Below are 17,544 nucleotides of genomic sequence, written 5' to 3' on the forward strand. Positions count from 1 at the left end.
ACCACTCTCCCAGGTAGTGGTGGTTATGTCTCTACCTGGGGCGACCACCTTGCCGCCACCCCCACCCCACCAGTCGCGCTCACCTCGGAGCCCGAGCATGCCGAGGGTACTGCGCCGGTCAGGGCATCCACCTTCCTGGTGCCCAGACCAGGGGTAGGTATCTCAAAGCGGTAGATGACCTCCCAAGTCTCAGTCACAAACCCCGACCAGCACATCCAGCTGCTGAAGCAAGGGCGCACATCTTTAAATAGCTCCTTGCAGAAAGGACTTCTGCGATTGGCCGGTGGCTGAGTGAAAGCGCCTTCTGATTGGTCACCGATGAGCTCCTCCACTTGGGCAGAGTTCAGTGTGCTAGGGTCCCAAGTCTGCAACCCAACTGGTAACAAAGATGAAGCCAGCTGCTCTGGTGTGGCCTGAGAGAACTGACAGAGGTAACTGGTCATCCAGGAAACAGAGTTGTAACACCTCTTGGAACTATAACACTCCTAGGCTTTCAGATGGCACCTTGCTGCTAAGAAGAGCTCCAATCCATTCCATTTGTCACTCCTGCATGTTTTTCTCACTTAAGGTTGTTGATCCTGAATTAACTATAAAGTGTCTCCCCTTTGAGCACTTTGCTGTCTGCCCACTTCGTTGTTGGGGAGGGCGAAACAAGAACCTGGTAGGAGATAGAAGATAGTCCAAACATCAGTTGCCTCCTACAGAGATGCTGTGCCTGTCTGAACAAATGGGACCTGGTGCAACCACCATATTTACAAAAGACAGCAACCCCTGAAGTTCAGAAGCCCCAACAGATTCTTGTCATGGTTTGAATATAAATATCCCCTGAAGAGGCTCCTGTGTTGAACTTAGCATTGACGAGTGGTGTGAAGTTTTGAAGATATTGTCCAGTTTCAGGAAATAGATAATTAGAATTATGCCCTAGAAAGCTATACCTTAAAAAAATAAATTTAGAGATTCATTTTATTAATTTTATATATATCTACGTGTACACCTGCACACCAGAAGAGGGCATCAGATCCCATTATAGACGGTTGTGAGCCACCATGAGGTTACCTTGAACTCAGGACCTCTGGAAGAGCACCAGTGCTCTTAACCTCTGAGCCATCTCTCCAGCCACCGGAAGCTCTACCTTTTAAGGATTTCTTTTCTGTTTCGTTTTTTTTTTTTTTTTTTTTTTTTTTTTTTTTTTTTTTGCTTCATGGTCATTATGAAACAGCTTTCTATTCATGCTGTTACAACGATGGTACTCTGCTTCACTCTGGCAGCTGACACAGGAATCCATGGATAGAAAAATCTGGAACCATGAGCCAAAATACGTGTTTTATACTTTATTTTATTGTTTATTTATTGTCATGGTCTTGATGCAGGGTTTTTGGTGAGTGAAAAGCCCCATCTTACCCAAATGAGGATTGCCCAGAGTTCTAAGACGCCTGATCCTCAGAGCATCAAGGTTCCATTTGTAACAGTGGCTCCACGTGGGCAGTTAGAGTGAAGATGGGGACTGTCCTGGGAGTAAGCCAAGGGGAAGCAGACTTTATTGCAAATTATTACAGGAGACTGGAGCAATGGGTCAGCAGTGACGAGCACCAGCCACTCTTCCAGAGGACCGTGGTTTGATTCCCTGCACTCACATGGCAGCTGTAACAACCATCTGTAACTCCTCTCCTGGTGATCCATACCCCTCTTCTGTCCTCCTCAGGCACTGCACACACATAGTCAAACAGACATACATGTGGGCAAACATTCACACACATAAAACAAATAAATCTCTTCAAAATTTTGAAAGAATTATTACAGAGCAGTGAGAAATTAAGGAAAACTGAAAATTAAGGAAAACTGGAACTCCCAAGAGAAGGAGGGTTTCCAATAGAAAAAAGAACACATTTATCCAGGGTTTTTATAGGGCAATGTATAGAAACAGATATGAGGCACAATTGTCCTTTCGTGCATCATTTCTTCTTCGGCAACTAAGTTCAACAGACTTCCATGTAAGGAAGCTGACCTCATAAAAGAGAGCAGAAGTTGCACAGAGCCTGGGGTGATCTCTACTAGGACTGGTTAATTCTCTTAGGCAAAGCCAATGGAGGATCTATGTGCTGTATGCATGACATCCTTATCCAACCAGGGAGATGATCATGCAATGTTCATGTGCTGCTAGCCAAGTTAGGGTTGAAGTCTCCCTCCCACAATGCCCCTCCCTATTCATCTCTGACTCCATTTTTAACCTTTGGCTGTTACTCACTTGGCCAGTGTTACTACACTTTGACCTTGCAGGCTTCTTGGGTGCCATTGATTATACTGAGCTCTCATGGTTCTCACATTTCCATGATTAACTTCTAGCTTTACTGTAGCATGAATCTTAAATTGTCTTATTAATAAAATCAAACCTGAGGCCAGTTATTGGGGTGAATGCTGGAAGATCAGAGAAGCAGAACAAGCCATAGCTTCCTCACCTCACCAATTCCTCAGGTGATCCTGTTTCCTCAGACTGGATGCCTCTCAGCTGAACTGTGCTGCTCAAAAGCCTAAAAGCTTAACCAGCTCTAATTCCTTGTCCTAACGCCTTAAAAACCTTTCTGCCTCCTGCCATTACTTCCTGGGATTAAAGGCTCACTTCTTGGGATTAAAGGCGTGAGTCACCATGCCTGGCTGTTTCCAGTATGGCTTTAAACTCACAGAGATCCAGATGGATCTCTGCCTCTCAAGTGATAGGATTAAAGGCGTGTGTGCCACCATTTTCTGGCCTCTATATCTAGTGGCTGTTCTGTTCTCTGACCCCAGATAAGTTGATTAGGGTGCACAATATTTTGGGGAACACAATACCACCACACTTTACCATTACAGAATGTTATCTACGTCTCAGCCACCAAGGTGTAGCTGTGGTCTTCACAGTTCCCTCATATTAACTCCTTGTCTCCTGGGTGGTCTGGGGACATCTCCTAGATGGACGTTTCTTGTCAGTAGCCATCTTTACTTAACCAGGCTACAAGTAGTTTCATTAGAAACAAGGATATATGAAGGGGTTAATAGTTGCTGAGAAATATTGTTCTGTATGCTATGAATGTGTTGCTCTGATTGGTTGATAAATAAGATGCTGATTGGCCAGTAGCCAGGCAGGAAGTATAGATAGGATAAGCAGACAAGGAGAACTCTGGGAAGAGGAAGGCTGAGTCAGCAGTCGCCAGCCAGACACAGAGGAAGCAAGATATCAAGGCAGAACTGAGAAAAGGTACCAAGCCACGTGGATAACAAAAATAAGAATTATGGGTTAATTTAAGTGTAAGAGCTAGTCAATAATAAGCCTGAGCTAATGGCCATACAGTTCATAATTAATATAAGCCTTTGTGTGTTTATTGGGGTCTGAGCGGCCACAGACCGGGCAGGACACAGGAGAAAACTTCCAGCTACAAATAGTGTCTTCTGAAAATAGAATGTTAGGGGTTGGGGATTTAGCTCAGTGGTAGAGCGCTTGCCTAGCAAGCACAAGGCCCTGGGTTCAGTCCTCAGCTCTGGAAATAAACAAACAAATAAATAAATAAATAAATAAAAATAGAATGTTAACAATTTAAATGATAATATAGCTATCTATAGCTATCTATCTATCTACTGATATCTATGATGTCTCCCAATAGAGAAACTTCTTTACTGCCTGTTTCCTCACGATCTTTTTTTTTTCCTTTGATAAATTGAAATGGGAATGTTAAAAGGGGTAAAATGAGACCACAACTCTCATTTCATTCTTCATCTGAATTCTTTATTCTCAACGTAGTATGTATTTCTAACAAAGTAAAGCTAATTATTTATACATATTTACCTGAAAGTCAGAAAGACAAATTTCTTAAAAATACAAGCCAAGAATAGATTTGTGAGGCTATCATTGCTAGGTATCAGAAAATACCTAAGCAAAAGCAAAAGCAACAAAGCTCTTGTTGAACCTTCTGGATTTATTCTTTAAAGCCACCATGGCTCTTAAAAACAAACAAACAAACAAACAAACAAACAAACAAAAACAATAACTCTCTCCCATCAAAAAGTGGTGTCTCTCTGCATTTCAGCTCTCCTTTTGGCCTGGTGATTTGTTTTGGCCAGGATAATGTAACAGCAAACACATACCACCAGCAGAGTCACTGGGAAGCTACCCCTGGTGACCCTGTGAACAAGCTTAGTCAAGGTGAGCGTAGACCCCTTCAGAAGAGGGGTCCCAGCCTCCCCTCCCATCCCACCCCACTCAAAGATGATAGCAAGGCCAGATGCCACCAAGTTGAGCAGAGACAGACAGACCAGCCAGTTCCATCCCCACAAAGTCGTCAGCAAATAAGTGACTTCTTACACAGAAATACCTAACTAATTAAACCCAAGTTCCTGACAAAGGTCTTTGCTCTGACTCAGATTTCCCGGTTCCGGAATAAATCTTGTCTTTATTGTGTCTACCACAAAGGGTTTCTGAGTTCTGATTACTTGTCCCATCATGTCACTCACTGTGCAGGCACTACTCAGGAGACTTTGCACTTCAATCTAGTGGCCACTCGATTATGAGATATTTGTATATGATTAATGTTGAGGTAATCATTTAACAAAGGATTAATGATGTGTATTAAGGTTTCCCAACTGTAGCTATAAAATATCATGCCTTTTAGCATCCGTGAATGGTATGATCATACACAGTCAAGAGGTTAAAATCTATGTCGAGATCCAACCAAAATCAGCTTACAAATGAACCAGAATATGTAAAAGGCTAGAAAACAAAAGCAAGAAGAGAGAGACGTTTTATGCAGCACTGTATCCACTGGTAAGGGGCCCATCTTTCAGAAAATCATCTCCCACCCATGCTCATCTGGGCAAACACAGTGGGTCAAAAACTAAGAAAATGGGGCTGGAGAGATGGCTCAGCGGTTAAGAGCATTGACTGTTCTTCCAAAGGTCCTGAGTTCAATTCCCAGCAACCGCATGTGGCTCAGCCATCTATAGTGGGATCTGATGCCCTCTTCTAGTGTATAGGCATGCATGCAAATTAGAGCACTCATATACATAAATTAAATATGTTATAATCTTTACTATTTTCTACAGAGAAAATATTTTTCCAGTTTCAAATAACTCTGGACTTTAGAATTATAACCTGTTTTTATGTTCAAAAAAAAAAAAAAACCATTTAAGTGGAAAATGCTGAAGGACCACTGAACTCGATGTTGTAGTTACATATCTATATCTGTATAAAATAATGATTATAAATATTTGTTTAAAAGGGTGAAGTGCAAATGTGAATTTAACAAGAAGTTGTAGATTTTCAACACAGTATCCAAACTCCTTTGTTACAAATAAATATTTATGCTTCTAAAAAAAAATAATAATTTATCTAAAAAGAATAAAAATAAATAAATAAATCTAAACAAAACAAAACAAACAGAACATGAAAGTAGAATAGGAACCAATACAGAAGAAAGACATTCTGCAAGAGAGTGTGAAAACAAGAGAAGGTGATAAAGAGGTGAACTCATCAAATATGTTATATACACCTGTGGAATTAGTTTAAAAAACAATTAATTAAAAAAAACTGGAGACGTCTCAACAGTTAAGAGGTGTGGATGGTTTTCGGGAGAAGTTGGGTTTGGTTCCTAGCACCCACATGGTAATTCACAACCAACTCTTCGTAATTCCAGTACCAGGGGATCTGACTCCATCTCTGGTCTCCTTAGGCACCAGGCACAGACTACATGCAGGCAAAATGCCCACACACATAAAATAAAATAATAAAAAACAAAATAAAATAGAAATACCTCACTGTGTGTCAACCCAAAACACTGTTCACCATAGCAAGGCCTATGTCCTTACCATAGGTTACTGGCTACAAATGTTATCGAAAACGCCAATCATGTCAAGTCTTGTCCACCCCTAAACTGAATCTGGAATTAAAATCTTTAAAACTAAGACACTACTGTTCCCATCTCCTCTGGACCTCATTTCACACAGTAAACACTCAACTGGCAAAAGAGACCCCCCCTCCGAAAGAGACCCTCCTCACACATGCACTTTTTTCTTTCCCCCAATGACTGAGTTCTTGTCTACATTAAGAAAGTCTAGGTTTCCAAAGTCAGCTATGCTGAATTTCCTGACTCATGGTGAACCAACAGAAAAGGCTTCATTCACATAAGTCCACAAACACGAAAGAAACACCCATGCTTTTCCAGGGAAATGGACAAGTGAGCTGTGGTGTATGCAGACAATGGGACAGGAATTCCAAGAAAGCAGAACTGAGCAGAGAGGAGTCCAGAGTGTACACGATTGAGTTATGGATGCCATTCCAGAAAGACTTTTTGATTCCAGCTGTGGGGAACACTGGGGAAAAAAATTACAAAGACAGGAGATGGAACCAGGTGGGGTTCATGTCTGTACTCCTAGTCAGAAGGTGGAGGCAGGAGGGGCAGGGGACCAAGGCCAACTTTGGCTGTATAGTGAATTCCAAGAATGTCTTGGCTACAGCTTGAAATTAAAATAAATAAATAAATAAATAAACAAACAAATAAATAAAATGCTGGACAGGTGAGAGCCTGGGAATGTAGCTCAGTTGGTAGAGTGTTTACCAAGCGTTGTCAGGGAATCTGGTATTACCATTTGGATTCTTAGACTTACTAATAAAGTTATTTTTTTTTTTTAAATTGACTCAGCCGGGCGGTGGTGGCGCACGCCTTTAATCCCAGCATTCGGGAGGCAGAGCCAGGCGGATCTCTGTGAGTTCGAGGCCAGCCTGGTCTACCAAGTGAGTCCCAGGAAAGGTGCAAAGCTACACAGAGAAACCCTGTCTCGAAAAACCAAAAAAAAAAAAAAAAAAAAAAAAAAATAGACTCAAAAGGAAACTCAAGAACAATTTTATTAGAGTCAGAGAGAAAAACATCAGGGCAAGAAAGTTGTAAGTATTGGCAGCTGCTGGAAGGAGGGAGATGAAGAGGAAGGGAGAAAGCCATGTCTTTTAAACTGGCTCTTTGGCTTATCAAGCACCTGTAGGAAGTGTGTTGGGGGGTGTCAGGGGCAAGGGTCTTCAGGGAAACACTGAGAAAGTTCAGAGCTTCAGAACATTCAGAAAATTCAGAGCTCGTGCTTAGGGTTTGAGGAAATATCTGAAGAAGGGATAAAGAAAAGGAAAAGGAATAGGAAAAACATGCTTAGTGCCAGGATATGGATGTGGTTTCAGAGAGAACCTGATTCCAAGTTCTTGTGATGCAGGACAAAGGACTCCACCAGGGACACATAATTAGAAACAGAAATAGAGACACTCTGTTAAGAAAGAATAGCCCTTCTCAACACGGGAGTAGGATAGTGAGCAAAGAGGATAAAATTGGCCACGGGGTGTATATCCCTTTAAAAGAACATTGGCATTGTACCCACCTCTCCCAATTGTTTACCATGGGCTTTCCTCTGCGTGCTCTGTTCAATACAAGAAGCCTGGGTAAGAAAGGACTTCCAGACTTTCTCTGCAGACTGGTTTCTTTTGTATGTTAATATTGATGCTTCAGTTCCAAGTCCTGCTCTTCCATATGATCCCCAGCACTGCCTAAATTTAGTGTGATGGCACACACACCTTTAACCCCAGTACTTAAGGGGTGGAGGTAGGAGGATCAGGAGTTCAAGGTTATCCTCAACTATATAGTGAGTTTGAGGTTAGCCTGGGTGAATGAGACTCCCAGTAGGAAACAGGATGGTTGTTGTCAAGGGTCAACTGGAAAGATGAGTAAGGGAGGAAAGGGAGTTCTGGACAGTGACAATATTCACAGTGAGACTGTGAGGGTGGACATACATTATTAGACAATTGTCAGTGCTCATAGGATAGACACACAGAGAGTGGTTGCTAATGTCAACCGTGGACTTTTAATTGACAATACTGAGTACTTTCTGTAAACCCTAAACAGCCTTTCAGAACAAAGTCTCTCTCTCACGCCCACCACCACCATCACCACCACCACCACCACCACCACCACCATCACCTCTCATTGTAAGAAATAAATGAGGAGCCTGGCCAAGCGTTATGTAATAGCACACGCCTGTAATTTCAGGACTTGTAAGGCCAAGTGGGGAAGATAGACTGAGGTCAGGAATTACACATCAGTTCAGGCAATGTACTGGGATTTTTGACTCAAGAAAATAATGAGAGAAGAGAATGGAGGAGTTGTGCCAACTGGGAATGGCCAAGGTTTAGAGTCCACATTTCCACAAAGCCCAATGGGTACAGAGTCTAAGGTGCAGGAGACTCTAAGGGATCAATGAAAATTCTATAAATTTTAACTTATTTTAAGCTCAGAAGAAAAACTTGAACATAAATGCTAATGGTGGGTGCACAACAAACCAGTTTTTCTATCAATACACTGTTAAAATATACCTAATTTTTCAAATGCAGGAGAGAGCACATGTTGTCACATTTGGGGTTACCATAACAGAATATCTGAGATAATTGTTTTTTTAAAGAAAAGGCTTTATTTTGTCTCATAATCTTGGAAGTTTCTATCCATGGTCAACTGGCCCATCATTTCAACTTTGTGGACAAGGCGGATCACTATAAGAACAGGATAGATGAAGTTCCTCACCTCATGGAGGTCAGGAAGCAAATGAGAAGAAAAAAGACCAGAGGCCCACTGTGGTGGTTTGAAAGAAAATGGTCCCAAGAGGCCCATAGGGAATGGCACTATTAAAAAGTATGGCCTTGTTGGAGTAGGTGTGGCCTGTTGGAGGGGTATGTCACTAGGGGATGGGCTTTGAGGTTTCCGAAGCTCAAGTCAATTCACCTCCTGCTGCCTGTAGATTAAGATACAGAACTCTCAGCTCCTTCTCCAGCACCATGTCTGCCTACATGCTGCTATGTTTCCCACCATGAAGATAATAGACTACACCTCTGAACTGTAAGCCACTCAATTAAATGTTTTCCTTTATAAAAGTTGTCATGCTCCTGGTGTCTCTTCACAGCAATGGAAATCCTATCTGAGATACTCAATATCTCCTTGAGGGGCACACCCCTATATTGCCTAGAACTTTTTACCACACACTACCTCTTCCATCACTGTCCAAAATAGTGTAAAGCTAAAGACAAAGTCTTTAACATCTGGGCTTTGTGGTGCAGCATATTCCAAGATAAAACCATCTGTTTTTCATGGAAGCTTGTTAAGAGGCAGGCTGTGAAAAGGGGTGTGTGGGAAACAACAGAGCATACTCAGGGGAAACATTCCGTTCTGCTGTTAATCTTAAGAAGGGAACAACTCAATAGATTTAGGAAGTCCCTGAAGCTGACTAGATTCACTACACTCCCCTTTCTCTCAAACAATATAAGCTATATGGATTGCTGAGAGACACTTTCAGACAAGCTGAGTTCCTCACCAGTTTAAGTGTCTGGTGGAGACAGACATCAGCCAAGCCACCGGGAAGAGGCTTAGCACAACTGATCCACCTGGAAAGAACACTCTCCAACCTGTTAAGATGACTGCAGCTGTGTTGCATGCTCCAGTTCCCACTTTTGTGAGCTGTCACTCCTGCTGGAATGGGCTTTTAATGATATAGCTTTCTTTGAGTCATTTCTGCTCCTGTAAGTACCCCCTCACCCACATTCCTGGAAATAACCCCAATAAGACACATTGGTTCACCAAGTTGGACATTGGTGGTATTGGTACTTTCGTCTGTTATTGGTTCCCTACCTGTGGTGAGTAGACATAGGAATAGTGTCATGCAACAAGCCTTCAGAGGATGTTGTTGAGGGATATTTGCTCACACTGTGTGATGATGGGTTGGTGTTTTATCTCACCTGCCTAAGGCACCTTCTGATTGGCTTAATAAAGAGCTGAATGGTCAATAGCTAGGCAGGAGAGAATAGGCTTCACCTTTGCAGCTTCACACAAAGGTCTTTCTGGGCCTCTATACATGGACATTCCTGATACACACTTGGCCTCAATGGCTTTCCTTAGTCTCAGAGAGAGATTCTGTAACCTCTTTCTTCTATCCTTGACTCTAAAGCCAGAACTGTGTGGCTGAAGTTGCCAAGTTCTGCCGCTTGCTGAGGCTGGAACATGGCCTCCTTGTTCAAACACATTTCACTAGCTTTCTGTTTTCAATTGTTTCCTTCACTGCCTAAGCTTGGCTGACCTGGAACTCACTCTGTAGACCAGGCTGGCCTCAAACTCAGAGATCCACATGACTCCACATGCTAGGATTAAAGGTGTGCTCCACCACACCCAGCCCTAAACTTTTCTTTAATTCCTTTTCACAAGTTGTAAACTTAGCTGGGTGGGGTCTTGCCCTGACAAGTAGTCTTGTCACTACTCCCTTCATTCCATTTAGCATCAGGTTTTTCTTTAAATTTTTTATCTCTTTGAGCACCGGACTTAATGCCATTATACTTCCTAGTGCTCTTTTTCTCCTCAAACTGTACATTTTGTATTTTTTTCTTGCTCAGATGGCTCCATTCCATCATTAATTATAGTAGCTACAAATAACCAAGCAACACAGCTGCCTGGAAATCTCCTTTGCCAAAGCTGTTGATCAATAACTCTTCAATTTAACCTGAAGCAGATTTTTTTGGACAAGGACAGAAAGCAGCCACATTCTTTGCCAAAATATCACAAGAATGGTCTCTAGGCCATGTACTAATATACTTCTCCTCTGAAACCTCTTGAGCTGGGACCCCAAAGCTCAAATCACCGTCAGTACCACTGTCTTCCATGCTTCTACTAGTATGGCCCATTAAGCTCTACTAGGTATTCAGCTGTTTGTGGCATTCAAATCCACTGGGAAAGACCAAAGACTTAGACTCAATTCAAATTTAGATGAAATGAATTTATTCTTGCTGTTAACAGAAGGATGGCAGCCTTAGAGGTAAACAACATGACATGCCAAAGGGAGATAAAGGAAGGGTTTATTAAGGTGGATAACAAAGGTGGACATTACAATGATCTATGGAATCTATAACTGGGCAAGGAAATTGTTGTACTCCCCTCAGTTGTTTATCTTTCCCACTGTATAATAATAAAAAGACCACTCATCCCAGTACCACAGTCAAAAGCAAGGTTTACAAAAGTAGAAAGCAGGAACACCATTATCCTATTCATATCTCACCTGCAGGCCACTAGGATCTCACAGGCATTTCAAGGCAAAGGTCAATGGCCCTTAAGGGATGCCTGGTACCATACTGAGTTTCTTTAGCCATCACAGGGGAGTTACATGTAAATTACTACACAGGTCTGAGCACTCTGGGGGAAGTGTCTCTAATGACTGGGATGAGAACAGGTAAACATGGTTTCATCAGGTTGGGTTGGCTGTCACATTCCTAGACAACTGCATTCCTAAGTCCCAAAGTCCATATTCCACCAAACAAAGCAAGGTCAGGCCTATCACAGCAATATCAATCCTGGGTACCAACTTCTATCTTAGTTAAGGTTTCTTTTGCTGTGAAGAGACACCATGACCATGGCAACTCTTATATAAGAAAACATTTAACTGGGGCTGGCTTACTGTTTCAGATGTTGTCTTAGGGTTTCCATTGCTGTGAAGAGACACCATAACCATAGCAACTTTTACAAAGGAAAACATTTAATTGGGTGTCTTACACTTTCAGAGGTTTAGTCTGTTATCATCATGGCAGGACACGGCGGCACACCAACAGACAAGGTGCTGGAGAAGGAGCTGAGAGTTAGTACATCTTGATATGCAGGCAACAGGAAGTGAACTGAACTAGGCATAACTTTAGCACAGGAGATCTCAAAGCCCACCCCACAGTGACACACTTCCTCCAATAAGGCCATGCACACTTCAACAAAGCCACACCTCCTAATAGCACCACTCCCTATGAGCTTATGGGGGCTAATTATGTTCAAACTACCACATTCCACTCCCTAGCACCCATAAGCTTATAACCATATCATAATCCAAAATGCATTTGGTCCAATTTCAAAAGTCCCCACAGTCTATCACAGTCTCAACAGTGTTTTAAAATCTAAAGTTCAAAGTCTCTTCTGAGATTATTAACTGTAATCCCCTATAAAATTAAAATAAAAAGCAGATCACATACTTCCAACATATAATGATACAGGATGTACATTACAATTCCAAAACATAGGGAAGGGAGCATAGTGGGGAAATATTGGACCAAGGCAAGACAGAAAACCAGCTGGTCTAACTCTAAACTCTGCAGCTCCATGTCTGATGTCAAAACTCTCTTCAGATCTCCAACTCCTTTCAGCTTTGTTGACTGAAACATACTTCTTTCTCTTGGGCTGGTTCCTTTCCCTCTTAGCAGCTTTCCTTTGCATGGCTGTGGCATCTCTAACATCTTTGGTTCTCTAAGGCAATTCAGGCTTCACCTTCACAGCTTCATGCAATGGCCTCTCTAGGCCTCTGTGCAGAGACACCCCTTCCACATGCTTTGCCTCAGTGGCTTTCCTTAGTCATGGATGAAGATTCCATAGCCCCTTTCTTCTATCCTTGACTCTACAACCATAACTGTGTGGCCAAAGCTGCCAAGTTCTGTTGCTTGCTGGGGCTGGAACATAGCCCCCTCATTTAATTACCTCTTCATCAGCTTTCTGTTTTCCATGATTTCCTTCACTGTCTAAGCTTGTTTGTCCTGGAACTTGCTTTGTAGATCATGCTGGGCTCAAACTCAGAGATCTGCCAGCCTCTGCCTTCCCAGTGCTGGGATTAAAGGCGTGCACAACCACACCTGGCTCTAAGCTTTTCTTTAATTCCTTTTTACAAGTTGAAAACTTAGCTGGATGGAATCTTTCTCTGAGATCACCACTCCATTTTTTCCATTTCTTAATTTGTTTATCTCCTTAAACACACGACTTAGTTTTATTCCATTTCCTGATGCTCTTTTTCTCCTCAAATTGTACATTGTGTATTTCCCCTTGCTCAGCTTGTTCCTTTTTATTAAAAATCTTTATAAGCATGAACACTAGTAACCATATGACAAAATCTATACTAGGCTGTTTTGAGATTTCCTCTGCCCAGGAATTAATCCAAATCTCTTCACTTTAGCCTCGGGCAGACTCTTTGGACAAGTGCATAAAGCAGGCGCATTCTTTACCAAAATATCACAAGAATGATCTCTAGGCCACATATTAATATTCTTCTCCCCTGAAACCTCTTGATCCAGGCCCCCATAGTTCATCAAATGACGCTCAGCACCACTGTCTTCCATGTTCCTACTAGGACTGACCATTAAGCAGCATTTAAAGCATTTAACTGCTTTTCTAATCCACAATACCAAGGTCCATATTCCTTTAAACAGAAGCATTGTCAGGCCTATCACAGCAATACCCCAGTCCCTGATACCAACTTCTGTCTTAGTTAGGGTTTCTATTGCTATGAATGGATACCATGACCACAGCAACTTATATAAAGGAAAACATTTAATTGGGGTTGGCTTACAGTTTCGGAGGTTTAGTGCATTATCATCATGGCAGGAGATAGTGGCATGCAGGCAGATATGGTCCTGGAAAAGGAGCTGAGAGTTAATACATATTTATCTGCAGACAACAGGAAATGATCTGAACTAAGCATAGCTTGAGCATAGGAGACCTCAAAGCCCACCCTCACAGTGACACACTTCCTCCAACAAGGCCACAAATACTTCAACAAGGCCATACCTCCTAATAGTATTACTCCCTATGAACCAATTACATTCAAACTACCACAGAGACTTAGTTCATTATCATCATGGTGGGAAGCATGGTGGCATGCAGGCAGACATGGTGCTAGAGAAGTAGCAGAGTTCTATATCTAGATCAGCATGCTGCAGGAAGAGAGAGCCTGGCTTGAGCATCTGAAACCTCAAAGTCCACCCCTAGTGACACACTTCCCCCTAATGCATAAGCTATCAAATCTATGAGTCTGTGGGCACTATTCTTATTCAAACCACCACAGGAGACATTCTAGAGCAACACTGTATGTAGCAAAGCCCATGAGACAAAAGCATTTAGAGCATATAAGAGTCCTAAGGTGGCCCAGGCTGTGTATTCGTGAATCACATCACCAGCCAACTTTAGTACAAGTTGCTCCATGGCTAGAATTTTATTGAGAGGGACCACAGTACCCAACAGCTAGAGAAGTTTGGGCAAGTTGACTACTGCAGAAGAGTGAAAGAACAAATTAGAATTTTGTGAGGAGGAATGGGGGCTAAGGGGAAGCCAGGATTTTGTTTGTTTATATGTTTGTTTTTCATGAAAAACAGAGAAAGGAGATTTATTCGCAATGACCACACTGGAAAGAGGAGTAAAGGGGTCCTGTGACTGCCCCTTGCCCCAGCCTGTCTTCGAGGGTACTGATAAGAAGCTTAAGTTTAGCCAGGCAGTGATGGTGCGCCCCTTTAATCCCAGCATTCGGGAGGCAGAGGCCGGTGGATGTCTGTGAGTTCGAGGCCAGCCTGGTCTACAGAGCGAGTTCCAGGATAGACTCCAAAGCTACACAGAGAAACCTAGTCTCAAAAAACAAAACAAAACAAAACAAAACAAAACAAAACAAAACAAAACAAAACAAGTTTAAGTTTAAACAGAAGACAAGAGGTACTTATAGCTAAGCACTCCTGGTCAAGGTGTTGTTCTGCCCATCACAGACTAGTCATTGTCCAAGCCTCAGTTTGTCCTGTGAGGTGGTCCAGTAAATTGTTAGAACTCTTCCTGGGAGGCAGTTTCCTCTGGCAGGCACCGGGGTTCCAGCTCTTCCTCCCCTCAGCATTGGATCTCTAGGGAAATTTCATTTCTTCATGGCCAATTGTTTCAATAGTTTGACAGCTGAAGGGAAGGACGCAAATGTCCTTAGAATACTCCTCTTCTACCAATACAGTTGCAGCAATCTGATAGACATGTGTAAATGAAATTTTGATAAGTGCCAGACTTAGGAAAGGTCTCTATTTAACTATATTTAGACCATCCCAAAATTGACATATCAATAATTCCAATAATAGCCAGGTAGTGGTGGCACATGCATTTAATCCCAACACTTGGGAAGCAAAGGCAGGTGGATCAGGATAAGTTCAAGACCAGCTTGGTCTATAGAGCAGGTTCCAGGACAGCCAAGGCTACACAGAGAAACTCTGTCTTGAAAAACAAACAAAAAAAGAAGACAACAATAAAAACACCTCCAATAAAATAACATTTAGAAATGCATAATACAAGATAGGCCAAAATCCTGAAACTAACCAAAGCAAAAATTAATAATTAACTTTAGGGAAAATTACAAACAAAGTTTGTTTCAGAAATTCTTAAGAGCACACAACTCCTATTAATATTTTACTAATATGATGAAAGCTGAACAGCTATCCAGATCATTTTATGAGGTTAAAATAATGCTGAGTTGAACGAAAAACCAAAAGTCTAATATAACTTATGAATAGAAATGTTAAAAGTTTTGAAAAACATTTGAAGTTAATTCCAGGCATATACTAAAAATAAGTAGAAAAGTAGAGATGGTTCAGTATTTGAAAAGCCACAAATGGAGTTCTTTTTTTCTTTTATTGAAAATAGTTTTTTTCATACAATATATTCTGATTACAGTCTCCCCTCTCCTGATTCCTCTGAGTTCCTCCCCATCTTTCCTTCCATCTGGATCCACACTTTCCATCACTTATTAGAAAACAAACAGGCATCTAAGGAATAATAATAAACAGAATAAGATAAAACAAAAACAAAAAGTTTAGAATAGGAAAAAACAAACAGAAGGAAATGAGCCAGAGAAAAAGCACAAGAAACACATACAGACACAGACGCACATGTTTGTACACACAAGAAAACCATAAAAACACAAAACTGGAAACCATTATATATATGCAAAGGACCTGTAAGGTACAAAAAGTGCCCTGACACAACATTGTGAGACAAAGAACTACCTCCAAAGATGCTCTTGAGTTTGTGTTGGTCATCTAGTGCTGGGCATGTGGCCTGCCTTTTGGAGTGGTTTGTTTCCCCAGTGAGACTCCCTTGGAGAAAACTGATTTTTCATTTGCAAATGGTTATCAATCAGAACTAGCTTCTGGTTTATGAATGCAGACCTGTCTCCACTTCTTCTCTCAGCTCTAGGACCCCATCTGAAATAGACCTGTCCAGGCCCTGTGCATGCTGCCGTAGTCTCGGTGAGTTCATCCGCGCATTGGTCTGCTGTGTTTAGAAGCTTTATTCCCTTGGTGTCCTCCATCCTCTTGGCTCTTACACTCTTCCTGCCTCCTCTTCTGCGTGGTTTCCTGAGCCCTAAGGGTAGGGATTTGATGGAGGCATCCCATTTAGGGCTGAATGTTCCAAGTTATCTCACTCTCTGCACATTGTTGTAAGGCCCCATTCCTGAAGACAGCACCTATACAACTCATTGAACACAGAGAAGTTGAGCTGGTGTGCCTACCCAGAGCCTTCACCCTTATGGACTAAAGTTCATCGTACTAGAAGGCACTGTGCACACTACCAAAGGAGAAGGGTAAACACCGACCAGCTACCAACCCTTTGATCGACAATGTTGGCCAGCCTGCCAGCAAGACGCGCTGGTGCAATAGTCACAGAAAGTTTCTTGCAGTAGCCAACCAAGATCTGATTTGATTTAAGGCCCACTTCATGGGATGGAACCTATACCCACCACTGCTTGGTGGCCAAGAACCTGAGCTTAGATAGAGAAAAACCAAATACTACTGTCCTGCAAGGAACAGAGCAATAAAATGACTCCTAATGATATTCTGCTATACTCGTAGATTATTCCTTGCTCCGCCATCATCAGAGAAACTTCCTCCTGCAGCAGACAGGAACAAATAACATGGTGCTTTCTAATCTGGGTGGGGGCTGGGAGTAGAGGAGCTAAAGGTATCCTTTACACTGGGAATGGCTAGACAGGGGGCAGATGGGCGGCCGAAGGCTAGGACCAAATGAAACAAAGAAGGCTGATGCTCTTCAAGATGTGGGATGCCCAGGAGGGAGGCTCTGCTCTGCTTGGGCAAAGATGGGACAGGCCGGAAAGCACTCACGGTGCTTGTTCATGCTTTGTGAAGTGGGAAACCATTCCTGGCACAGTCTGCATGTGCTCTTTTTCCATCACAGATAAGAATGGGGTCACCTCGCTTAAATCCATACCTGCCTCTCCTTTTTCTTATTTTGAGTAAATGAAATATATTCTGTCAATCCCAAAGATAATATGAGTTTTTTGTGAGTTACAAAATTTTATTAAAATGTTTAAATTATGTCCATCCTTGTATCACGCTCTCAAAATTAACAATAAGAGCAAAGTTTCCTATCTTTAGATCCTGAATGGAGGCAAAACCCACCATCATCACCACCATCATCATCATCATAATCATCATCTTTACTTTTATCAGAATAATCATCACCATTTTGCTTAGTAGCTGATCTTTCATCAGTTTCAAAAAAAATCATATATTTGTATACTATTATTGGGAGCTAGAGAAATTGGCCCTGTGGATAAATCTTGCTGTACAAATGTGACCACCTAAGTTCAAATCTCCAGACCATAAGAGCCGAGACATCTGTAATCTCGGTACTCCTGTGGTGAGATGGGAAGCAGAGCCTGGGAGAAGCTGCA

Source organism: Peromyscus eremicus, chromosome 3, assembly GCF_949786415.1.
Source record: "Peromyscus eremicus chromosome 3, PerEre_H2_v1, whole genome shotgun sequence".
Classification (NCBI taxonomy): domain Eukaryota; kingdom Metazoa; phylum Chordata; class Mammalia; order Rodentia; family Cricetidae; genus Peromyscus; species Peromyscus eremicus.